This window comes from Bombus pascuorum, chromosome 9, assembly GCF_905332965.1.
Source record: "Bombus pascuorum chromosome 9, iyBomPasc1.1, whole genome shotgun sequence".
In the NCBI taxonomy this organism is placed as follows: Eukaryota; Metazoa; Arthropoda; class Insecta; order Hymenoptera; family Apidae; genus Bombus; species Bombus pascuorum.
The window spans coordinates 14,694,319-14,721,130 of record NC_083496.1 but is presented as its reverse complement, the minus strand read 5'-3'; the positions used below and the strand labels follow the sequence as shown (position 1 = coordinate 14,721,130).

The 26,812-nt window shown below is 35.4% G+C and overlaps 1 protein-coding gene across 1 annotated transcript in view; it reads right to left on the bottom strand.

The window, feature by feature from the left end:
• The window catches only part of LOC132910331 (uncharacterized), a 456,316-nt gene extending 435,682 nt beyond the window's left edge, over nucleotides 1-20,634 (bottom strand). The window contains exon 1 of the mRNA XM_060965963.1: nucleotides 19,877-20,634. The gene's annotated coding sequence lies outside the window, so the exon portion shown is untranslated. The remainder of the gene's footprint in view (nucleotides 1-19,876) is intronic.
• Between the last annotated feature and the right edge of the window lie 6,178 nt (nucleotides 20,635-26,812).

Here is a 26,812-nt window from a genome sequence, read left to right as displayed (position 1 = left end):
ACGGAAAGCTTCGCTATCAGCTTTCATCCTTCCTTCCACGGACCGGTTTCTGTGAATTTACCTTAGCCTCGCCGCGTGCCGCCCTCTTTTTTTCAACTCGATTCTCCTCAAAAGCCCCGGAAATTCGTAGTTCCTGGCATGGTTGCTTAAATTAGTGTGTATGTGAGAATTTGACGATCGTTTCGAGCGGAAAACTACGGTATGCGGATGCAACTGCTTTCCAGACGGATTCGTTTCTCCACGCGGCGAGCATCCGTGTCTGACGCAGTACGCCTCCGTGACTTAATCTACTGCCAACTACCTTACCACGAACCCTTGCTGGCTTTGTCCCCATCTATGGTAATGTTATATATGATAGTATCGCACGAGAATAATGTACCAGTAGTTATATCATAATTAAAAAAATAAAAGACAGCCAACACGTTTTCTACGTCTATAAGTATTTAAGTGATAAATTGCGAAAGAGCAATGATTTTTCTTTCGAAGAATTTATAATAGGCATTTATTAATTAGACTACGTTGTAGCTAAGGAAAGTGTATGTAAAATTATGTGGATGCTCAATGGATAGTGACATGTAGAGGAGATTTAATTGTTTAACGTATGAAGAATATGTATTACAGAATAGAAATATTCTTTTCGAAATTTCTTAGAAGATCTAACTACAAAATGAGAAAGATGAGGGTGCCTTCTCTTTGGAACAGCACATTCATCCCAAAATTTTAAGAAATAACGTATGATACATATGTACAAAAATAAAATTCTTTAACCAATAATTGAAAAAATATTCTTATATCTATTTATTTTATATCTTAAAATATATAAATTGCAAATATTGACTGACTAACACTGACATTGACTGACTGACGAGAGCAAGAAGATTATATAATAAAACTACTACAAAATTGCAAAAATGTCCGAAATTACGCATAACAGAGGATCCTCAACGTTGATTTTAATTCGACAAAACGCACGGGCAATACTCGGCAGAAGTTGGCCTGGAATTCAAGTTGAAATACCAACCAACGTCTGGCACACTTCTCCTCGCGAGTATTTTCAGTCTCGTTCACGCCAACTTAACGAATCCTCGGAGACTGTTTACGAGAATCTCACGAGCATGCCTTTATCCTTACGCCAGTTCGATTATACCGATCACATTCCACTACGAAACGATAAATCGTGTTTACTTCGAACGACCTTAATTTGTAAAATTCAACGACCTACGAGAAGTAGAGAAAGAAAGGAGTGTAACTTCTCCTTTACTACGAACGTGTCGGATATTTAAGACTTTACCAAGTGCTTTATGCACAGCACGTTCTAGGAATCCTGCTACGGACGAGAACGCACAGCTCAGTCAAAAATTCCTTTGCTTTATGACAAAATACTCGCTACGACTCTGCTACCGCCTCGTGCCCAGCATGTTATTTCGTGACCCCGACGATCCATCCCTGTCACCCTTGATCCGAATTGGTAGACTTTTTTCTACCTATTTGCACCCACCGGTTTAAGTATCTTTAGTGTATTTCATTGAAATTCAAACATTTCACGGGAAGAATCACAAATAAATGTTTTATAACGTGATGAAATAATTTTGCATCGAGCCTAGAACGAAGTTGCATTGCTAGTTATACCGTAGGAAGTTTCCTCATGGTCGAAAGTAATTACAAATACCATGATACAAGGTGAAATATTTAGCAACTGCAGTACTTCAGACGTATAAATTAGGTTTCATTCCTATAGCATAATAGGTGGGAAAGGATAATGTCGTATGAAATTATGAAAAATACTTCGATGAAAACGATGATGATTCTTAGACATTATAGTGAAATTCACGTTAAAATCATAAACTCTTATTCGTTTAATTTCATTCCCAATAATATTTTCGATAATTATTTAGAAGCGTACCATCAACGCCATTTACGATGCTTTTTTGAATATAACAACTTTTTCCGAGATATTCGCAAAAAACTGTCGGCAGTTTCAACTCCACATACAGTAAATTCTGCCTATAATTACGCACCAGTGGCAGCGATAGATAAACATCGAAATGCAATACTTACCATATTTTCTTTTCTTTTTATTTAAGACTATTTAAAAATATGTTAATGATCAAAGGATCACATAATCCCTAATTCGTTAATAACTACCACAAATTTGAATTAACCTACATTCAAGCGTTCAAATTATATTCGATCAATCAACATAATAATCTCATAATACAATAAGACTCTAAATCGTGTAAAGCTCAGATTGGTTACGTATCGTACAGAAATGTAACACGTTTCTTTCCGCGTTATTCATCGTGAAAACGAACGCGAGCTGTTGTAAATACCGACTAAGAAGTTTGTCCGACCCGTTTCATAAGAACACGGGAAATGATAGCGCACACGCGCTCAAAATGTGCGGCTCGTTGGTAAGAAGTACGTGGCGATAAATCCTGAGCGTGACCTGGGCCACTGGCTTTCCCGCAGCGTTTTGGTTTGCTTGTGCTGCAGCTTGCTCGGCCACCGTTGAGAACCAAAATATTACCTTGTTCCATGCACCGAGGATAATCCGATCCGAATAATTTTGCGATGGATAAACTGTCCTCCAATGAGCGAACGATACGCTAACGATAATAGGTGTAGTCATAATCAAGCAATGTTTATGTTTCGAGTGTTTGGACTAATAAATGTGAGAAATGAGACGATGATTAGTTGAAACATTAGATAAGTTTGAAAAAAGACACTGTTGTCTGATATTATAAAACGCTTTACTGAAAAATACTGACCGTAATAAATATACACTGCATAAATTAATGTTTAAGTAAGGATCATATTCCATATCACATTAATTTTTATATCCACTCCTTATATTTATAGATTTTCTTTTTTTTTTTAATGATTATTATAAAGTCAATCTTCATTATAGTATTAGACGAATAACACATCGGTTTTGCGTGAAATCTATAGGAGTTATTCACTCTTATTCCTTAAACCCAATTCATAATAGTGATTTTATAATTGTTTTAAGTAGCCTATTTATTATAATAAACAGAAATAAATACAAATTTCAATATATTATTGTATACAAGAATTATTTTTCTTATATCACGATATCTTGATTTGTTCGCTACTTGGCTTGAAATTTGCACAAACTACATACAATAGATGCTGTATATAATGATGTTATGATTATTTTTGTAACCAATTAGAAAGGCTAGAGGATCAATTCAATTTCAAAGGAGTTGTTGGATGTCACTCGGAATTTTCACAGGGAAACCTAATACAGACGAGTTTATCGAGCCTCTAGTAGGATTTGAATTGTTGTTTCCACCACTCGCGTTTTCACGGATTATGTTTGGGTTTCGACGAAAAGCACGTGAACAGACAGATTGAAATTTCAAGTGTGCGATTTTGCTAGCGCCGAGTGAGTGTTTAGATGCATTCAAAGGGCATTGTTTCAAGCATCGTCAATGGAAACTTTCGTTTACTTTGAAAATATGTCCTTTGTTGCCTGATATATTTATGTGACACATGAGAAACCAATGTTTTGCCTAAAATATTGCAACAAATACAAGAAGAAGAATGCCATCTGAATATTTTATATTTTTCTAGCAGAAATATTTTAAAAAAACTTTAAGAGGCATTTTTATCTTCTTAGAAGCGCATGTTACGGTAGTGCAAGATTTTGTTACCGAGAAGAAATCGTTATACAACTGCTTTTAGAGGCTGCTAGTTATCTTAACAATACCAATCGCCTTTAGAATTGAAGTAGAAGAGTTACTTATAATGTTGGATGCTCGATTATCTAAATCCCAATATACTAATTGTTGAAATGATCGCCACTTCTAAGAAAACTCTACATCTGGTCTTCGGTTTTCTCAAGCGCTAAGGTCATCGATAGCGCATTGACAAAAGAATGCGTCGATGACAGACCATAAGCGATACACGTGCGACGTTGGTTTCGGGGGTTCTTTTAGTCTCAGGGTAACATTGCTAGCGTGAGGATCTGGACCAGCTTACATTGTATTAAAGTACTTTGTACTTTAATATTCACAATATATATACTTACAATACCTTACAATTTACCCACGCGTTTCTTTAATTCCACATACACCGAATAACCTTAACACTAATAATAGTCATTTGTGTAAATATTTCGTTCTCTACTTCTTAATCATCTGATCTTTGCCTCCTTCAAAGTTATTACTTAGTTATTACTTACAAACAAAGTCATTACTTATAATGTTGGATGCTCGGTTATCTAAACCCCAACATACTAATAATAGTCATTTGTGTAAATATTTCGTTCTCTACTTCTTAATCATCTGATCCTTGCCTCTTTCAAAGTTCAATCTTTACATCAGGTTCTATATTTCGTTTAGATATATAGTACCAAATTGTGGAGGTTATTAGATGTATGAACAGAAGAACGCGTGGTCAAATTGTAAAGTAGAAAATATATTTTAATACAGAAGTGTAAGTACAAGTAGGAATATAATTTAAGTTGGTGCCGATCCGCACGTTAGCAGTGTTACCCTATGACTGAAAGCCCCGAAACCATCGTCGCCTGTCTACTGTCTATGGTCTGCCTTCGTCTCAGTCTATTGTCTATACGCTGTGGATGGCTTCAGTGTTTGAGAAAACTAAAAAGACCACTGCTAACCAATATGCAATTTATTCTACATTTAATTAGTACAGATAGATTTATTATAATTTCAGTCCCCATGGTGCCATAGAATGGACTTGGTTTACAATATTCCTTATCGACAGTCAGCCCTCCCGACGGTACCTCTCATCTGTATTGTACACAATACTCTCATTGGTTCTATTGTTTATCAACTTCCTTCCACTCTCCTTAACCTAATATTAACATCCATATAGGGTTACAGAGTATAACGAGCAGTGACACAACATAAACAGATGGGCCAAAAAACATAAAAAGTACATCAGGTACCCGTACGAACCCATATATATTAAAGTCTAAAAAACATCTACCAACAAATATCGCTAACTTGAACCGAAGTAAATTATATCTAAAAAAACTAGACCTGAAGCTGCTTAACGTAAATATAAATATAAATAAATATATATGTCGGGTTCTCATTATGATTAGGGTTAGGGGCGTGTGATGAATCTTCACTGGAATTAGCCACCGTTGTTATACTATCGAGGTAATGTTGATTGACACAAGTGTGAGTATTACAGAACTGACAAGTAACCGCGGTGATTAGACGCTAATGACAATGATCTTAGGTTCGATAACGAATCCACGGTCAACGGGATAGCATAATGTACTTTCCTCCAAAGTCTAAGTCTGATTCTTTGTTAGAAACGTGAAGTATCCACAGATCGTAAAGACGTTTCACTCGCTGATGAAATCGCACGAGAGAATGTGCTTTCTGTCGCGGTGATGCTGCAGGGGAAAACTATGATGGGGTGTATCTAGAGGCACGAGATCATCGGATTCGTCGAGGAAAACCTTCGCTGGGAAAGTGAGGGAAATGGACGTTGCAGTTAATTGGTTAATTTCTATGTTGGTGGTGAGAGAAAGACGCTAATCGCCCTTGAGAGAAAGTTGCTAGTGGGAGCGTCGTTCGTGAGAAAAGCAGATTTCCCGTACCTTCTCGTAGTGGGTGGTGGATTTAAGACTGTTCCTCCGTTTGAAGGACCTTAGTTAACTGAATCCTATGATTTATAGTGGATCTTCAGGTTAGCTGAACATGTCCTATGGAGATGCATCGACATCTGGTCACGGGGCAGAGACCATTGGAATGTTTATTGTCAAGTGTCGCTACAGTTATTTCTTTTTAAGGAGAGCTATACAATTATTCTATACCTCTGTTAGGTAAAATGTTCATCCCGTGACCGCAGCTACGTTCGGCGACTAGTTGCCTTAAGCCCAAGTTCATTGTCGCAAATCTCGGACAATTATAATCAGGTTAACTTATAGAGATTAAAGTATTGGGGATTTTCTAAAGAATTCCAAAGGGAAGGCCCGGTGTCCTTTCATTTCCGACATATATATAATACTAATGACACAGGAATATACAGATAGCCGTTGAAATTTAATTAGTATACAAATACTATGGTAAATACAATGGTATGCTAGCTTTCAGGCACTGTACATACATGTAAGATTACTCCAATATAAAATTACAAAATGATATAAACTTGTCACGCGCACTTTTAAGCAAAACTCCCCATCAAAAGTCCAAACTGTTTTACTCGCAATTGCAAAATTGCCGCAGATTATATCGTATTGGAAAATACTTCTCCTGAAATTTGTATATTCATCGAGCAAAAGGTAACGATACTACATAAATCAGTTACAGTTCGTAACGGTGTCTCATCAGTCATCTCTCTTACTGACAATAATTTTCCAGCGAGTTAAATGCCAAAATTTGTAGCTCACATTTTCTTTCTCCCTTTGCTTCAATAAGAACGCAGCCGTTATACGAATTAATATTAAGGTCTGGAAAGCAAGCCGAATCAAATCTCATGAAATCGCTCGAAAACGTAAATATTATAGTTTCTCCCGTCGACAAATCTACGAATAGACAAACTAGCGAAATCACGTACAGGGATGTAGCATTTATAAAACGTCACCTTCCCGTATCGCGTTAAAAAATCATATCTGATTTGAATCACAGAGGATATATATTGCATGCAAACGCTACGTGTTTAGAAATCGCGCACGATCGCCAGACAAAGCACAATTAACTCGAAAATGAAAATTGAATCGCAAAAGACCACGTGTTGAATAGCAAATGACGTTGTGTAGATCCAACTTTGCAGAATTGCACATAAAGTATATAATGTTGTAAATGTAAACTGCTTCGTTACTATCGATCTACAAAAATGTTTTTGGAGATTACACGTCAAGAAGACTTGATATTGTATTAGCACAAATTATAAAACTGGTAATTTGCCAAAGTGTTGTAAGTGTTGAATTCCAGGATGTGAATCGAAAAATTGAAAGGTTTTATAATTTTAATATAATATATTATTATAATATAGTATAGTAGAATAGTATATATACTATAATAATAGTATAATAGTATAATATATAGTATAATAGAGTATAATATAGTTTTAATATAATACACGCTTACTCTCCTTCCTATCCAGTTCATGTTTCGTAGGAAGTTTTTGAAAAAAGAAAGTTGACTTGTCGCGTTGACAGCTGGTTAATGAATGTGCAGAGGAGTTTCTGTGGAATTCCTTAGACTGGGAAAAAATAGGAAAGATTAAAGGACTGATGTGCCGGGAATGTCTCTGGTCTTCGTTTCATCTAGAGATTGCAGCAAGTATGTCCGGCTTGAGGCCACCCGTTCTTAAAAACAATAATTGTAAAAGTGACTCCCGCTAAGCAGTTACTAGACACGGTACAACGTACGGTTTCCAAATGCAGATACAGTTCCTAGAATACAATGTAAATAAAAAAGATCAATTTGCTTTTATTAATTCAAATATGTCTATTATCTTCCCCCGAAGATGCTTGAAAGATACTTTTATTGCATTTTGCGATTTTTGATCGACTGACTGTTCGCACTACCTAATATTCTTTACACTGGATGACCAATTTTTCAATTAAAATCACAAACAGTTTTGAATATATTTGAGCTAGTTCTGTTTGGACATCTATAATGTATATTTTTTAAATATACAGTAAAAATATTGAATAAGGAGTAAAATATCGAAATGCACATGTTTTCTAGTCCATCAACATCATCGGGACGATCAAAGAAAATCCCAACGCAATGAAAGTCTACTCGAAAAATAAAAGATAGTAAACTGAGAAAAACGTGGATGGTAGATGGAAAAACACATCGTCTGTAAAAATCTCACATTCAACGTAGCAACAGCCGTCGTTATGAGAAATTCCATAGGAGTGGTTTTTAGGGGTGCGCGAGATGCTTATGAAATTCCGTCGAAAAGGGAATGAGCACAGCGGCGTTATAAATTCGCAACGAAACATAAGCTCAGTGTCCACAATCCACTGTCTACTGGTCACGTATAATGTTAGCAAATATTGGACAATTTTTACTAAATTATAAGCAACATATGTTTATAAACTTTCTACGATCGTGAGAATTTACGAACATTTGGATTTATCAGTATTAGTACAGTATTTTTTAAAACACTCATCTATCTAATCGTAACGTGACTGCTGCAAAATTACAATGCAAAATCACAAGAATATCACATTATTCGACTGCACCAAGTTTTATCATCTTGGGAAAAATTATAGTAAGCGTTTCATAGTACAATACACTGAATTTGATTACATTCAACTATTGATTAACCATTGCGTGTTGTATCAGTCGCGGATTGTTAATGAAACAATAATCGATGCGCAGGTGTTAGTGATTGGTACACGATAAAATTACAGAGTCGGGTAATCAATGTTTGATAATAGCCGAGGACACTCGGTAAAATTATATTCTCGCGAGTTTTACGCGGTCGGGTTACAATGCATAATCTATCGGCTACGAAGTCATGCATAATTCACGTCGTTACGAATTATTGCCTGTACTATTATACGAATGCCGAATGCTCGACATCGCGATGCTCCTATGTCTCGTTCGTTTCTCTATTGTTTGTCTGCCATCTTCTCTGTCGTCTCTCCAAACAATATGTGTAACAACTTGCAAACGCGCTAAAGTAAGTATCTATATACAGTACATACAGAAAGTTTTTGGATATTTACTATGGAAAACTTTTATGAACATATCAGCCTCTTAGAAACCAAATTGATCAACTCAATAATTTTAATTTCTTAATCTCATTGCATACAACAAATGACCTACCTATATAAATTGATTCATTGCAAGAAAATTACATAAATTTAATGTAAATTTAAAAAGCATTTTAGTATTTGTAATATTATCACCTTTCTATATTGTTCAATTTATCGAATTGATCAATAGGGCTTCTAAATGGCTCATATCGTACGTTTTCTATAAAAACATTTTGAAATTTCATATACATTGTAATGAGATACGACTGAAATTTCAAAATGTTTTATGTTTTATATAATAAAATAAATTTTATATATAATAATATATACATGAATCTTTTTTTATGAAAAACATATATATGTTTGTTAAAATATCTTAAAAACTCTAGATGATTTTTCAAGCTTAATGTTTTAGGCAATCTTGGCTTCAGGCTAAGTGCCGTCCTCTGTCCCTTACTGTTCGCTTACAAAAAGTATCGTTGCCTTCCTCACCACTCGACCCACTCCATGGGCAGATCCTTTAAGCTTTAAACAATACAGTGCTGGACAAAAGTATTGGCACAGCAAGATTGTTATGATACAAATGCTTATAACTATTAAACAAATTGATTTAAACAAAAAACTTTTTGACGTATTTATTTATTATCTATCCTAGTTTATTACATAACAAGAGCAACAATATAAATAAAATAATACGCAAAATAATAACAAAAATATATTTTTTGAACATTTTATGGGTGGACAAAAGTATTGGCACAGTAGAATATTTACGCTTATAACTAATTACATAATAAACTTCTAATATTTTGTTGGCAGTCCTTTTCTTTTAAGGACTTCCTTTAATCTTCTGGGCATCGAGTGGACTAATTTTTTAGTGAATTCAGGTACAATATTGCTCCACTCCTGCAGAAGAACTTTCTTCAGTTCAGACTTGCTTGTGATATTATGTTTCCTAATTCTTTTTTCCAATTCGTTCCACACGTGCTCAATGGGATTCATATCGGGACTTTGAGGTGGTGTGTTTAATGTGTGGGCAGTATTATATATTATCCACTGACGAACAATATACGCCATATGTTTAGGATCTCGATCCTGCTGAAAATAGAAATCCCTGGGGAGGTTTAATTTTTGAGTACTTTTCAAAAGATTTTGCTTGAGTATATTTAAATATACATATTTATCCATTATCTCATCAATGAATATAAGTTCTCCTACACCCGATGATGCCATACATCCCCACACCATTAAACCACCACCCCCATGTTTCATGGTGGCTTGCAGATTCAGTTCGTCCATCTCTGTGTTGGGTTTTCGCCATACTAATATTCTGCCGTCAGATTTAAAAATATTAAACTTACTTTCATCTGAAAACATGATCTTTTCCCAAAAATCAGTATCTTTCGTAACAAACTCTTTCGCGAATTCCACTCTTTTCTTTTGGTTTATTTTACTGATGTAGGGCTTTCTTCGTGCTGCACGGGCAGAATAACCGGCATCCTTCAATACCCTACGTACAGTTTTGGTACTTACTTCTTTTTCACACTCAGCTTTTAACATCGAAGCAATTTCAGTCGAATTAGTTTTTGGATCCGTTAAAAGCTGAGTGTGAAAAAGAAGTAAGTACCAAAACTGTACGTAGGGTATTGAAGGATGCCGGTTATTCTGCCCGTGCAGCACGAAGAAAGCCCTACATCAGTAAAATAAACCAAAAGAAAAGAGTGGAATTCGCGAAAGAGTTTGTTACGAAAGATACTGATTTTTGGGAAAAGATCATGTTTTCAGATGAAAGTAAGTTTAATATTTTTAAATCTGACGGCAGAATATTAGTATGGCGAAAACCCAACACAGAGATGGACGAACTGAATCTGCAAGCCACCATGAAACATGGGGGTGGTGGTTTAATGGTGTGGGGATGTATGGCATCATCGGGTGTAGGAGAACTTATATTCATTGATGAGATAATGGATAAATATGTATATTTAAATATACTCAAGCAAAATCTTTTGAAAAGTACTCAAAAATTAAACCTCCCCAGGGATTTCTATTTTCAGCAGGATCGAGATCCTAAACATATGGCGTATATTGTTCGTCAGTGGATAATATATAATACTGCCCACACATTAAACACACCACCTCAAAGTCCCGATATGAATCCCATTGAGCACGTGTGGAACGAATTGGAAAAAAGAATTAGGAAACATAATATCACAAGCAAGTCTGAACTGAAGAAAGTTCTTCTGCAGGAATGGAGCAATATTGTACCTGAATTCACTAAAAAATTAGTCCACTCGATGCCCAGAAGATTAAAGGAAGTCCTTAAAAGAAAAGGACTGCCAACAAAATATTAGAAGTTTATTATGTAATTAGTTATAAGCGTAAATATTCTACTGTGCCAATAGTTTTGTCCACCCATAAAATGTTCAAAAAATATATTTTTGTTATTATTTTGCGTATTATTTTATTTATATTGTTGCTCTTGTTATGTAATAAACTAGAATAGATAATAAATAAATACGTCAAAAAGTTTTTTGTTTAAATCAATTTGTTTAGTAGTTATAAGCATTTCTATCATAACAATCATGCTGTGCCAATACTTTTGTCCAGCACTGTATGTCTACTCTCTGGGAAAGCAACTTTGGTTCGCTCGTTATTTGCAAATTACCTCACGCATTCACCAAACTAATATCGACACCTCAATGCTCAATGCCTTGGAATCGCTGCACGCTCGCTATGGACTTTCCAAACATTCACTCAGACAATTTTTACTAAATTATAAGTAACATATGTTTGTAAACTTTCTACGATCGCGAAAATTTACGAACATTACAGTATTTTAAAACACTCATCTATTTAATCATAACGTGACTGCAGCAAAATTACAATGCAAAATCGAGATCCTTCTTGAGTTCTTGGCTCATTGTCAGTTATCAGTTATAGTAAGGCTAAATAGCGGAGGACTACTTGCCATTGTACTTTTTTTTCTTTCTTTTTTATACGTGGGGAAATTCTCATGGACACCCTCCGCTTGGAAGCGGCGGGGTAGTGTCAGACTTGCCATTATACTGTTTCGAGAATGCGTTGCCGCTAACAAGTAAGTATCCAAATATTTTCATCAACTACTGTAAGTATATACATATCACATACTGTAACAAATCCAACAAAAATTTGTTGGAAACCGAATTTCACGTAGAATTATTTCAATGGTAGTTATATTAGAATGTAAATATTATAATTGTTAGAAACAACATCGTAGATTCATTTTATGTTTTAATTTCGTATTTGATTTCATATTCGTATGCAACCTCATCCTGGAATTTTTATGCAGCGCGTTCATACTCGGAGAAATTGTAGACTCCAACCAGAACATGAAAATATTGAAAATTTATTTTCTCAAAAAAATTTGTTCTCTTTTGACCAATGTTTACAGAATTTTACATTAGTATCTAATATATTGAACGTATAAATAGATTTCACACCGAAAGAAGGAATTAAACGGTTCCTATATCGAAAAGAACACGGTTCAAGCGTAACCAGCAGAAAAATCCAGGTCATTTCGTAAATCTATCGTGAGCACAACGCAAACGATTTCGTGGTACGTTCGACGGAATACGTGGTCGTCGATCAATTTAAAGTACGCCGTCTCCAAAGGCATTATTCTCGACAAAGAGCCGGCAGAAACTTGCGAGTTTGGTTACCCTTAATTACACCCAGGTCCGGACGGAAAAGTTGAAGTCTCAGCGTTCCCTCCAATCCCTAAGTAAAAGAAAGAGAATGATGTGGGAGACGAGGGGAGGAAAAATCGACAGGAAAAGAAGGAAAAAGGAAAGAAGGGGTACGGGGGATGATCGAAACGCGAGACATTATCGGCGTGTCAAGAGTTTTCAATAGTTAACGAGCTTTTGATCTGATTATCGACGAAACTTTCGAAGAAGTGTGACAGCCTGTGCTCTCGAGCAGTAGCCCACGAGAAGAGTATAACGGACTAATTTCGTCATTTTAACCTGACTCGATGGAACTTAAATAATTTATAATAGCTAAATTGGTCTAGATGGTCACCGATTCTATAGAAACTATGGAATATCTTATCGGATAGATGGTAAAGAGAGAAAAACTGAAAATTGTCAAAGTACAGGGCGATCGAGATTGTCCAGCGAACCTCTCGATTTCTTCAGGATATTTTATTTGACGCCGCTTGACTTCACCGACTATGATGCTGCGTGTGTATTTCCTTCGAGACCCTTTCTCTTTTCTTCTCCTTTCTCGATGTAGATAGCTTTCAGTCAGAATTATTTATTTTTCCATAGAGGACATTGAGGGGAACACAACATACGATACAAACGACCAAGTGACTCGTAGTGCTGAATCTCTTCGAGGAGATGCTAGCTCGGCTCTCGAGTCGTTTCGATCATTGAGAAACAATAGAGAAAATCAACATTTCTCATCTATGGAATGAGAAAAATATCAAAACAATAACGGAAGCGATCCGGGATCGCGGTATACATTTATCACAGTTATTTGGTCGCGAAGCAAGTAAAAACGGCCTTGCTCGTTTCTCAATGGCTCGTGGTTATACAACAAGAAAAACGGAGAGATATTTCCTTCCGTGATATGTGTATCTATGTTCGATGTGTGTTCAAAATCAGCAAACTTATAGAGGACGTCCTAAATATGGCATACAATACCGTACGTGCTTCGGTGAATTTAAGATCAACTACGGAACAAATCCTCTCGCCCCGTATAAAATGTTCCCAATAACTATCGAGCGATTACTCCACTCAAAACGGTACGGAATTTTACGCTTATTATCATTCGTAACGATCATCGAAGGGATCAAGAATTACTTATTTGTGAAACAAAGAGAATCGATGATCGATTTTACTTCCTACAATAAAAGAATAGAAAATGGAAGTAAGAGGAAGTTTTGAATGGAAGAAAAATACGTATTGCATGTTTCTTGAATAAGATACGGTTGATTTTCATTCATTCATTTCCACATATTTTTATATTCACGATTACTATCATTTTGATTTTATGATTTGAAGGAAGTAACTGTAAGTGAAGCTTCTGTCGCTTGAAAGGAAGAAAGGAAGAAAATATAAAAAAAATTTAAATTACCATATAATAAAATGTTGACACAATTTTTATGTTTTACTTATATTAAGATGGTATAGTATGCTATCACTTGTTAATGTCCGAACATACTGGTGAATTTTAACATAAATTTGTTGAACTTCATAATTATATTTGCAAGAAGAGCGTATATTCAGATTATCGAAGTGCTTTCTAAGGCTGCGTGACAAGAGCTGACGTTTCCTAAATTTTTTGTTATATTTGAAGGGATGGGATGATGTTTCTCTGTGAATCCTATCGAAATGAATAAGACTACGTATTATCAAGGATTTAGCAAGAAAAAATTATAACATCCTCACTAATATCGCGAATCATAATAATCTAGAGTCAGTAATTAACTGACTTTCACTCTGTCTGAAAAGTTTCTATTTGAGGAAAACAGTGTCATCCAACAAATCAATGGCAACTCCTATCTATACTTTCTATGTTTTTATGGAATTAACCGATTATAAGTTTAAATTATCTAATAAAAGAAACTATGTAACGATATAACAATAGAAATAATATTGGCAACCTTACTGTTATTTTAGAACAATCTCATTTATCTAAATTTATATTTAAAATGAAACAAGTTGAAAGTAAAAAATTTTTCAAACAAAATAATTCTACAATTACTAGCACAACTGTCATTATTGCATAATTAGCTTTTAAAATTGAACTATATCACGCTAATATTACAATCAATATAAACAAAAAAGTCATTGCAAATTTTTTACCTATAATTTATAGTATACTTTAATATTTGGTATAGTTTAACACTTTGACTGCCACGTTGAAATCACATGTTTCGCTCAGGACGTCATGGGAGTATTTTTATTATTCAAAGCATATAATGGCAAAATAATAATAAATTGATCATGTAAGACAACATTCTTCCCCAATGGGCCGTTTATTTTATATCACCCGTGACCACCATGACGGCTTGGTAACAGTTGTTAGCGACATATCACAACAAGACTTCGTTTATTTCAACAAACCATTCGCATTCGCTATTTCGTCGTAAGCAAAACGTCCAGAATATATTGTTGGAACGTGTAGAAGATATTAGTAAACAGTATTTGCTCATTCTATATATAATAGTAAGGCATGTGTACACTTCCAACTTCAATTATATGATTATAAAACAACATTTACGATTATTTTCTAAGGTGTGTTTATAATAATATTCGTAGATTACCCCTCAAAGATATGGATACAAACACAGTGCACTGTTAGATGCAAAATTTGTTCTCATTTTTTTTATTGATGTTTTAATAAAAATGTTTAATTGTTCAATGGGGCACTTCTTATTTCAAAGTATCTTCTATTTATCGGTTATGTTCAAAATGTCCCAGCTATCAATTTTCATTCCTGGCGTCATAGGAGAAACCGTGGCCAGTCATATATGTCCAACGTGGCAGTCAAAGTGTGTTACAATCGCAATACTTTAAATTCATTAACACTTCGATTGCCACGTCGAAATCATGTGTTTCGCTCAGGACGTCACAGTGTTTTAACACAATGCACCGTTAGATGCAAAATTTGATCTCATTTTTTTTTTATTGATATTCTAATAAAAATGTTTAATTGTTCAATGGGGCACTTCTTATTTCAAAGTATCTTCTATTTATCGATTATATTCAAAATGCCCTAACTGTCAATTTTCATTTAATTTTTACAATTGTAAGAAGTTCAAGCGCTCCGGTCATCAATGACCACCTTGGCGTCACAGGAGAAACCGTGGCCAGTCATATATGTCCAATGTGGCAGTCAAAGTGTGTTACAATCGCAATACTTTAAATTCATTAACACTTCGATTGCCACGTCGAAATCATGTGTTTCGCTCAGGACGCCACATTGTTTTAAAACAATGCACCGTTAGATGCAAAATTTGATCTCATTTTTTTTTATTGATATTCTAATAAAAATGTTTAATTGTTCAATGTGGCACTTCTTATTTCAAAGTATCTTCTATTCATCGATTATGTTCAAAATGCCTTAACTGTCAATTTTCATTCAATTTTTACAATTGTAAGAAGTTTAAGCGCTCCGGTCACCAATGACCACCTTGGCGTCACAGGAGAAACCGTGGCCTATCATATATGACCAACGTGGCATATCTAATAATATATTAGAGAATCTTTAAGAAAGGAAGACGATATGTCATTATCTATACCATTGATCTATACCACGTATTATCTAGAATTGTTATTTTCTACTTTAAATCTACCTTCTGGAATATCCTGTAATATGTAACTACATGTACAAGAAAGTTCTATTTCCCGTTAATTACGAATAAAAATTATTATTATTATCATTATTATCATTATTATCGTTGAAATCGGAATCTTTAGTTTTGACTGACAACATAGTATGTTTGAATCTATAGCAAACGTTATCTAGCTCATTGTTCTGCGATTTAATGTCTATTGGTGAAACGATATAGGCACCTTAAACGAACACGTACGGTACGTTAATCAGCATCCGCTGGAACGTGTCTTTACACCAAGTTCACGTATCTGTCGATCCGCCATGGTAAACTCATAACGCTATAATCGACGTTATTGCAATCTGTAACTATAGAATTGCACGGGATCAACGAATCTACATAATCGACTATGCTCAAACATCAAACACACGAATTTTCTCTCACTAATCTGACTTCAAAAACCTATCAATTTTTATCAGAAATCTTTTAAAGCAAACAACGTTGCTCTTAAACATCCTATTCCACAAATTCTAAGAAATTTTCATAATATGTATTAGGTTTATGGAAAAGTATAATATTGATTTTCGACCAATAACTAGATATTATTGATTTATAAGAAAATTGAAACAGATTACAATAAACATGGAAAAAAAGAATTGAAAACGTTGCTTGAGGAATTTGTTCTTTTTCATCATTATGAAATCATTGAAATGGAGAAAAACTATAAATCAATTGGAAACAATACATATGTATAGAACTTTCCTTTAACTAAAACTGTCTTTTTCTATGGAAAGAGACATGTCTTTTTTTCTTTATTTTATTTTGGTTTTTACCATTTGTCCTGAAGGACATTTGGTAAAGTGTTATATCTCATTGGTAAATAAAAAAAAAAAAATAAAATAAATATAGCATGTGGGTGGCTACCCCCAGCAGGGTGCCAGCTTCGTGTTTTCTAAGTTATATCTTTTATGAAAAGAGACATGTGTCTATAAAAAAGGCTCCCAAAAACTTCCACCGATAAAACCGACATTACTAGCTCTCTAACTTCAACTGTTTATTTGTCATCAGGATTATATATTCAAAATACCTCAGAACAATGCAATCGCAGAATTTGCTCGTCGTCGGTAACAACCTTTAAATCGAACCGCAAAACATCAACAGGCTGTTTGGGAGTGACACTGGCAACCACACATAGAGAGAGGGACAACTCTCTGTGGTTCAGCCCTCCCTCCACGACTGCATGTGGTCACGTCCCAGAACATTGACAGAAACAGTACGCTGAAAAGTATTTACATTGAGCCAAGTGTTTTTTCTCAAAGTTTATCGAGCCGGACATTGTTTCGTTTCATGGAAAAACGTGGCTTTTAGTCTGACTCAACTTTATCAGAAACGGCGTACACGAAACGGTTAAACCAAAAAATCCCTATCGTTACGCTTCGATGTATGTATTCACATTTGATTCGCTAATTAAGACTTTCGGCAAACCACGTACTCGGATTCAGGGCGAAAAGAGTCCGTGCTTTCTAAGTGGAAAACACGTGCTCGTTATTCGAGGATGATTAACGGAATTGCGCTTCTGCAAATCTCCAAAGGTGAACATTGATGAAGGAAACAAGATAAAAAAAATATAATAAAAACAAATAAAACTAAAGTTTTTATATCCTAGATGCGATGAGTTTTGTCTACGCGTACATTTCTCAGAGCTACAAGAATATATCGGGATTTTTCACAAGAAATAACATCGGCGAAGTAACCACGACGATACTTGACGACTCTGTTCTTTGCGCGGTTCGCATAAAACCACGCAAAATCTCATCGCTTCGTAAAGGCAAGGAAAGTTTCTTACGATACGTTGATACCGTTTCTGATAACGTGTCTACCGATAACAATTTCAATTTTCAAAGCTCTCCACCCCTCTTGCAGCCTTACAGCCTGGTTCGATATCGACCCAAACCGGATGTGCGAGTTGACCCGGATTGAAAAGTTCCTCGAAACGGTCTTAAAACACAAAGAAATGAAAACGACTGTATCGCCGATTTGTGGATCTGACTTTCCATTAGCGAAATAGCCTTTCGCCTTCGGTTGGTCTCCACTTTCAGATACGCTGCGCTCCTCTTGTCTCTGTGTACCTGTCCTTTCTCCTTTTTTTCTTCTTTTCTTTAGATTCCTTTCTCCTTTGGATCGTCTCTTTCTCCTCCGTTTTTCTTTCTCTGCCTTCTTTTATCGCTCGTTTCCTCAAAAATTAAGTATCGTGTAACGCAGTAACGAAAACATCGTAGCCGCATTTAAGGAAGAAATATGCGGATAATGGGACGCTATTATATTTGGCAAGTAATAATGGAACTAGCAGTTTTATAAGAGTAGCCGTTACGGAATGGAAAGGAGTCTCTTACGTCGATCGCTATATTCGAGGCTTGTTGGAGAACGGAGTCCCGAGTAAGCTTTTCTCCGAGTCAATTATTTCGTAATGAAGAAATAACGGCATAAATCACGTTACAAGATCGCTACACCCCCGACCAGAATTTTAATCTAAATTGCAAACTGAAAATGAAGATGTTTTGTAGGAAAATATATTATATCCTAATGCAACAGTTTATTCAATTATAAGTATATGTATATGATGGTAACGTATTTTCGTATGCAGAATCTTGGCTTTGGTGGTTTGATTTTCAAATTGAAGATCAGAGTAACGGCATAAATGTTGACTTTTTTATTTTAATGTCACTTTATGAATAAAAAGGATTATTTTAATATAAAATAGCGAGGATTAAAAAGAACCTCAGCTCCAAAGATATATGTATGTATGTAGTTAACAAAGTTTTGTAGAAGCTAAAGGTACAGGTTAACACAAACAATATTTTAATATTATGACAAAGAATAATTTGTATGTTGCAAAGAACGGAAAGTTATTTTAAAGTAATTTTAATGTTATGAAGACGGGAAAATATAATTTATTGTGTTACTTTTTTGCAGTCTTCAATTATAACAGCTTAGATCTCGTTTACATTAGTGAAATTTTGGTTCATGTATACAAGTTATTTAATTTAAAATTAAAATCGTATGAATTTAATCATTTCATGGGCAGTACAAATTATTTTTAAACGCGAATGTAAAATACATTTTCGTTTCTGGAGCATACTGTTGTATTTAAACCTCTTACAATTTTTACTCATATATATTAATTTAATAAAGTAGATATACGTAGATATGAAAACTTGAAGATTCGTAACAAGATCTATTGAGTAAATACAGATGTTATAACTCGTTTCTAGAAAAATATAGATTTATACCATTTTTTCACTAAACTTTATATTATATTCTGTACGTAAATTATACAACCTTCGTTGTTGTTGTTTAACTTGTGTAAATTGAAATATTTTCCAAAATTTCATAGTTTTTTACACTTACACATACCTCTGTGATTATACTAGGCCATCTATCTCTAGTAATTACTATTTTTTAATTTTCGAATTGAATTAAATTAATTACGATACTTACTAGGTAACTTTATTAATAAATCGAGCTCTATACATTACTGTTTCCTCTTCTTCCGTTCTTTCATTACATTAATATAAAGTTAATGTGAAACGTAATGCAACAATAAAATATTAATCTCTAAAATATTTCAAAATACTTCTGCACTTTAATCGTAATTGTAATATATAATAATATTATAAATAATACTTCATTCCCTAAGATATAATAGAAGAAGTAATTTATCAAAAGAAACTATGTAACTGATATCGTATACTATCCACGAACGGAGTTTCGCTCATAATTTTTCCAAACATCATTTATCCTGCCAACCGTATAATGTAAGTTTAAATTGGACTTACCTAAATCTGTCTAAAAAATGCCTGACACTGATAGGCAAACCTCTGCATTTCGCAGTGGCAGATCGACAAAATCCGTAAAGACCGTGGTCCGTGTCTCTATGAGCTAGTAGAAGAAGAAAAATGTCCCATCCACGTCGATAGATAACGTACAAAATCTATCGGTCCATACACTAGAAAAATTCTTTTACTTTCCACTCACGACTCAAAGTTTCGTTTCTGAAGACAATGGAGACTAATCTGTTATATCGATCGGTCACATATTGATCACTCTAATCGATACATCGATATACACGATTAATGGCGAACGTTTAGATTATAGGTTATGACATAACTGTTCACCGCAGCAAACTAATCAAATTTCACGTTTCACACAGTGTCGCTCGAGATACTTGTCACAAGAAGTATAAACAACCTTCTTTGAAATGAGGAAACGTTTATAACTAGAAAACTGCTTTTCGATGAAACAGTCTTAAAAACACGAGCTACCGGACCGATTGTTACACCACTTTTCTTTCCAACTTCTCGCACAGCTGGACCATCGATAAAACAACAAACAAGTTCCGTTAATTTATCGACAACATCGCGTGTACCGGAGTTTATGCCAGCTGGTACGAAATTTTTATCGGCAAACAGTCGATGTCGATAGGCACACGGTGTAGCTCACTCTTTAAACTTAAACGACCTCGTTAATCGGCGATTCTCGCTACGAAGACGAGAAGAACACCCGCTCCAAAACCGTGCGCGCCGAGGATCGGGCGGTGACTGAAACCACCATCCCGTCTCGCTCACTATAACCCCCTCTCTTTCACTCTTCCAACTTACCCCTCCTATGTGTTCAAGTTCGTTCCCTCTCTTTTCCATCGACAATGAACAAAATCTTCTTTTTCTAGTCGCCTCTTCGTCTCCCTGGCACTCGCAGCATCTCTCTTGCACTGTGCCATCGTCTCTCTTCGATTTTGTTCATCTTTTTCTCACCAATTACCGTACTAGTGCTTCTATCTCTCTCGTATCTGATTTCTCTTATCATTTTGCTATCCTTCTCACTCTTATGCTTCTTGCAGTTGGCCCATCTCTTTCCCACGCGCTAACCTGTTCTGTCCTCTTCTGTATCTATCTCCGTTACAAGCATCCACCGTATAATCCATCCTATTCCATCGCGTAACCTCGCTTCTCGTTCGAGGATACATATACCATACAACAATGCATCCTCGTCGCTCTCTCGCGTTTCTCCCTATATCATACACGCGTGTGTATACCTTCTGTTTCTGTCCCTCCGTGTGCACGCGCAAGCATCCAACGGGCCAGCAGAGAGTGCCACGCCTACCCTTTCTGTATGTGTACCACTGATGCGAGAGAGGCGCCTAACCTCGGACTTCCTGGAGACGCTCGAACTTGAGGTTTTTTTCCAACAACGTGGCCTGCATTCAAATGCGCTTACATGGCTATCGCGCCATGGTTAAGGGATTTCACGAACCTCCTGTATCACTGAACCACATCTTCCAGAACACCGGCACAGATTCGATACCGATGCGCTCCTCTAACGGTTTCAATGATAATTACCGACTTAAAACGCTTTTTAGCGCGATAAGGTAAACTGCACAGCGTCGAGTGTAGTGACTACACAAGTTAAGTGGCCGCTAAAGTTTGGTAATTACACGAAGTTAAAACTTGGTAATTATTCGGTTCTTTTATAGTAATTGCGATAGTAGCTACCTTACGAGTGAATGCGTGGAATGTGTGAGCATAAATATGATGAATACATATTGCTGTGATTGATTGAAAGGTTGTGTTGACCCTTAACAAATAATGATAGATCGACACCAAAAGTTTTGCTAACTTTTACACTCTTTTTCTAAGTCGCTGTAATATATTACTTGAAATTATAATTTTGTAAATAGCGAGTGTTATACAATTCGGTGTACAACTTATTATTACAGTCGATCCCGTACTTTGAAACAGAAGTGGCGCAAAACGTATGCGAAATTAAAATCAATTGCGCGTCAAGTTTGATCGATCAATTCCTGCGCAGCGAAATAAAGACATATGATGCTTGTTCTTCTTAAGTATAGGTTTTTATTTTATGATACATAATAATATTATTAAAAATGTTGTTTTCCGCTCTTTAATCAAGTATGCTCTTTAAATCTCATAATTAAATTTTATAAAGCAATTGCACAACTGCAATGACAAATTCAACAGTCGACCACTTATTATAATTTACGCATCTTTTCTCTATCGTAGTTTTACCTTTCAAATGAATATGTAAGGTATCATCCTTGGTAAAAAATTAAGGATCCACGCATCATAAGCTGCTCTTTCTTTAATCTATATAACGCGTATATTATAACAAAAAATAAATATGTCAGTTTATACTTTTCATAACTACAAGCGTGTAACTATTTAACTTTACCTTTTGATATGCTTTTTCGATCGTGTATAAATACAGATGTGTCTAGGATGAAATGCTACTGTGTTTATCTGTACTGTCAGCAATGAAAATTCAAAAAAGTAGTTTGACATATAAATAAAATTCTCAGTAAAACTTCTTAAAAGCTATAAAAATGTACATCGAGATCACAATAGAATCTACATTAATCATCAGAAGTTGAATTTTTTACCGTTAAATATAATTTCGTATTAACTACGTATTCCCTATATTTAAGTATTCTTCTGTGCAATTTCCTTCCTTCTACTCCACGATTCTAAATATTATTATTTACCTTCGTCGAAAGAAAAAGGTAATCATCTTGCTCGTTTTCACGCTTCGTTCACCTCTTACTTCGAGCCTGTTACTCGCTTTTTAACGAAAATTGCATCGCTTTAATATTCCTAGACAAAAGCCAAGCAGTTGAAATTCGCCGATTGCTGAGACGTGTTGTTCTGAGACGTCACAAAGTTTAGTTGTGCTTTTACCGAAAGAGACTTATAAAAAGGAATCGTTCGAACAATTTGTTCGAAAACGACCGCGCGGCTTTGAATACTCGATATCATGTAATCGTTATGCCACCATTTTCATACGTACCACTTTGCATGGTATTATTGAAAGGGAGAGAAAAACACCTTTGAAAAGTATCGCGGAGACATTTAGGCAGCACACCAAGGACGTACGTACGTTATTTCAGTCAATATCTTTGCAGTAGAGTAAACCAATATTTTCCGGCAGTAGTATAAACCCGTGCATGATCAGACGTATTCGAGTTGTCTGTGCATAGTTACCAGACTAACAAAGTAACATGGGTTAGGTAAAATTTGTTTATCTAATTAGTCTATTTAATCGTGTAAAATTTAAGAGGGAAAGAGAAAAAATTGATTTCTTGTTAATTCTCAAAGAATTCCGACGTCTCAAGAGAGTACGGCCTTCCTTTGCTTCTTTCCTCTAGAACAGTTTGGAAGTTTGATCTAGTTTCTTTTCCCTTCAGTGGCAAATTTAATTCTATGTTACGCGTCTTCTAAGTTGAACAGTTTTACACCGCACACGCTCAGTATTCATAGAAGTTTCGGAAGCAGAATTAGTCTTCTGACAAGGGCAAGCTCGCTTGCACGTCCCGCCTCGCAGCTGTCGTGTCATGCAAGAATTAGTATCACCGACGAAACACGCCACATTTCTGTTTCCGCTGTTTCACACCGGCGAACAAACCGCGCCCTTTGAGGGGCATTATGCATACATAAGGCATCCATGTGATCCCTAAGACGCCATCGTGGATTCTACATACGTCTCGTATCAACGCACGATAAGGATCTTTCCGATACCCTGTCATTATTCCTGACATTATTATACTTTCATTATTGTATTCCTCAATCTGCGTGTGCACATTTCAACCGTGATCTTCGTATTACACGTTTGTGCTTTCGCGCTATAACACAAGCAAACTCGAATTACATTTACAAGACATTGGTTCGGTTGTCTATCATTTGTCTGAATTAAACTAATAACATGAGAAAAGTTGAATGATATCGAATTTGCACAATTTCCCGGAAAACAAATACCCGTTGAAATCGCCATCGAACCGTATCATCCACGACCTAACTGGAAGTGGATCTCCTGTGGCAACTATGCAAAGCATTTCCAATTTCCACGTATGGCTCCACGTGTAGCTATCGATGCGGTAGACTTCCTTTATTCTCTGCCTTTCACCTTTCCACTCAGAACAAGTTTTCCGCATCGGTACACTGTATATGCGCTTCCATGTTCGCTTTATTATCGCGATGGAAGGAGAAACGACCGTTCTTCCTTGTAAAAGATCCACGAAACTTAACTACATATCACTGAATGCTTTGTCGATGAGGTTTCTTCCTAACATCAATTATAAATAATGTAAATTAAACTTGCTTTGGTCTTCGAATTTTTATATTTCAATCTCACTCCTGCTTCAATAAATAAAAATAATTATAATTAGACTGCGGATATTTATATAAATTCATATTTCTATGAATATAATTTAAAAAAATAGAACCTAAATAGAAAATTGCTTTACTTGCTAACAATAATTATTATAATGAATATTATTTTTTGTATATTTTATATATTTTCATATATTACGTGTTAGCGGCAACGCATTTTCATGGTTATATAATGGCAAATAGCTCGTAGCTATTTAGTCTTTCTATAATTTATGACTGGGCCGAGCGTTCAATAAGGATCTCGGCAAGATGCTTGAGTGAATGTTTGGAAAGTCGATAGCCGGCAAATCGAGGTCACTGAACTACAAGGTGTCGATGATAAAACTGTTTGGAGAATGCGTAAGATAGTTTACAAATGGCAATCGAATTAACGCTGCGTTACCAAAGAATAGAGACATTGTCGAAAAAGGATTTTGCCACGGAGTGGAAAAGGCAGTTCCTTCTTGGTAAACGAATTGCGAGAGTGAGCACGGCACTTACCCAAGAACTTTGTGTGTAAAAAGTGAAAAGTCATCTAGAAAATTTCTAACATACATGCATTCTACGTATACTTCTATCTTCAAATTTCCAGTCTAATTATATTTTAAGAAAAACTTTAACACAACATTGAGATGAACATTCGTTTCTATTAACAACGACTCTTTCGTAGTTTCTTCAAATTTAAGAATTGTAACAATAGGAATTGAGTGGAAAAAGAGCGCAAGGAACACAGCACGTTTAAAATATCATACATTCTTTCTTAAAAACTTCTTCCTTCAATTAAAAAATTAAACTTTTCTCGAATGAAAATTTTAATTAAGCGCTATGGAGTCCGAAGTATATTGTGCTTTCGCTAACGTTATTTTTTCACAACATCCCTACAGGAATGAGAAAGTGTGGATATATTAATCAACGAGTCGAGTACGACGACAGAAGTCGATGTAAAGCATTCCAGAACGGCTGGAAAACAATGGACAATTAATGCACGCCATTCGTCGAGCACATTCCACGAGAACGGAACTGCCGCGTGCTGCAACCCCTTTGCGCACTCCCAGAAGTTGCACAAAGGATAGGCGAATGCCACGGCTGCTAGAGGAGTCCCGTATTCTTGATTCGTTTTTGAAAATGAACCCTTTGACTCTCATTCTGCATCGGCCATGTGTATGCGAAATGAAGTACGATAAAATGGAATTCCTATAGGAGATAATCAGAGTGTCTCCTGTGCACGGTTCAATTCCAAATCCAATTGTGAATTAAACAATAAAAAGGCACAAAAAATTAAATAATTTATTTCAATCAGATTTTATAAACATCTTTAAGTCGACTACAGAAAGTTATCGAATGCCATCCTCTTAAAATTAGTAGTTCAATGTCACGGTTTGATACGTTGACTGCCACGATACCCATATTTGGGTGACAGCAAAGTTTCCGGTAGGGTCGCGTCACCCGTATTTGGGTGACACTTGTTTGGCTACTTGCGAAGGATCGTCGTAGATATTTGAAAAGATATTCTAGAGGAAATAATAAAACTATTGAATTGTTATAAAAGTAATACGAAAATGGTTTATTAAAAAAATGATTTACTCGCATTACTAAAATATCGATGGGAGTACCTAGCAGAGAACGCTTGGTACTGCGGCACGCGTGGCCTGACGCAGATTTCAGTGAAAACACGCGTGACAATCAACGTGTTAATGGTTTAATAAATATAACGTTGATACATGTTTCCTGTATTGAAGTATATTTTAAGATTGAGAGTCTCATAAAAAGCTATCCTTGTCAATTTCTTCAGTCTTCTAAATTTTAAATAATAGTGTAAGAAAATACTAAAAGCGAATTCAAGGCAATCACGTTCACAGCACGTTTTGTAGATTCGGAAATGCTGAACGCGTGGTTTTACTTCGACGTTCGTTTCCATCGACAATTGTCGGGGCCCGCTGACCCACACGTACGAGGAAGGGCTTAATTTCTGGCACTCTGAAATGTTGACACTTTCTCTTTCCACAACCTAGGGTAACGAAGGCCAGGCGGCCGTCCCAGGCGTTCGAACTTCACATTTTCTTACAATAGAGAATGTATTCTAGTAATCAGAAAATAGATTCACAATGAAGAATAATGATCTATATCTTTAGTTATTTTCGAGTAAAAATGAACTGGTTTTATGAAGACAGTTGTCACGAGATCCACAACTACATGATTTAATTAAATATAATTTTACTGCGATATAATTACAAATTCAATCATGGGAATTATATAGTGCGATAAATATTTTGTATAAAGAAATTGAGCTGTATTTAGGAAGTAAAAATGGTAGAGTATTCTTTAGCTTTGCTGGATGAAAACAAACATAACAAACATAGACAAGAGTCGTTTTTGTTATGAACTCTTTAATTGAATTTAATTATTAAGTTGATGAAAATTAAGACATGAAAAATATACTTTTGTAAAAGAGCTCGTGATTATATATTATATCACTTTTATAACTGAACATATATTTCTTTGGTTACACAACAGCCATCTTGACATCTTTGACACAATTGAAAATCAGGTTTGCAG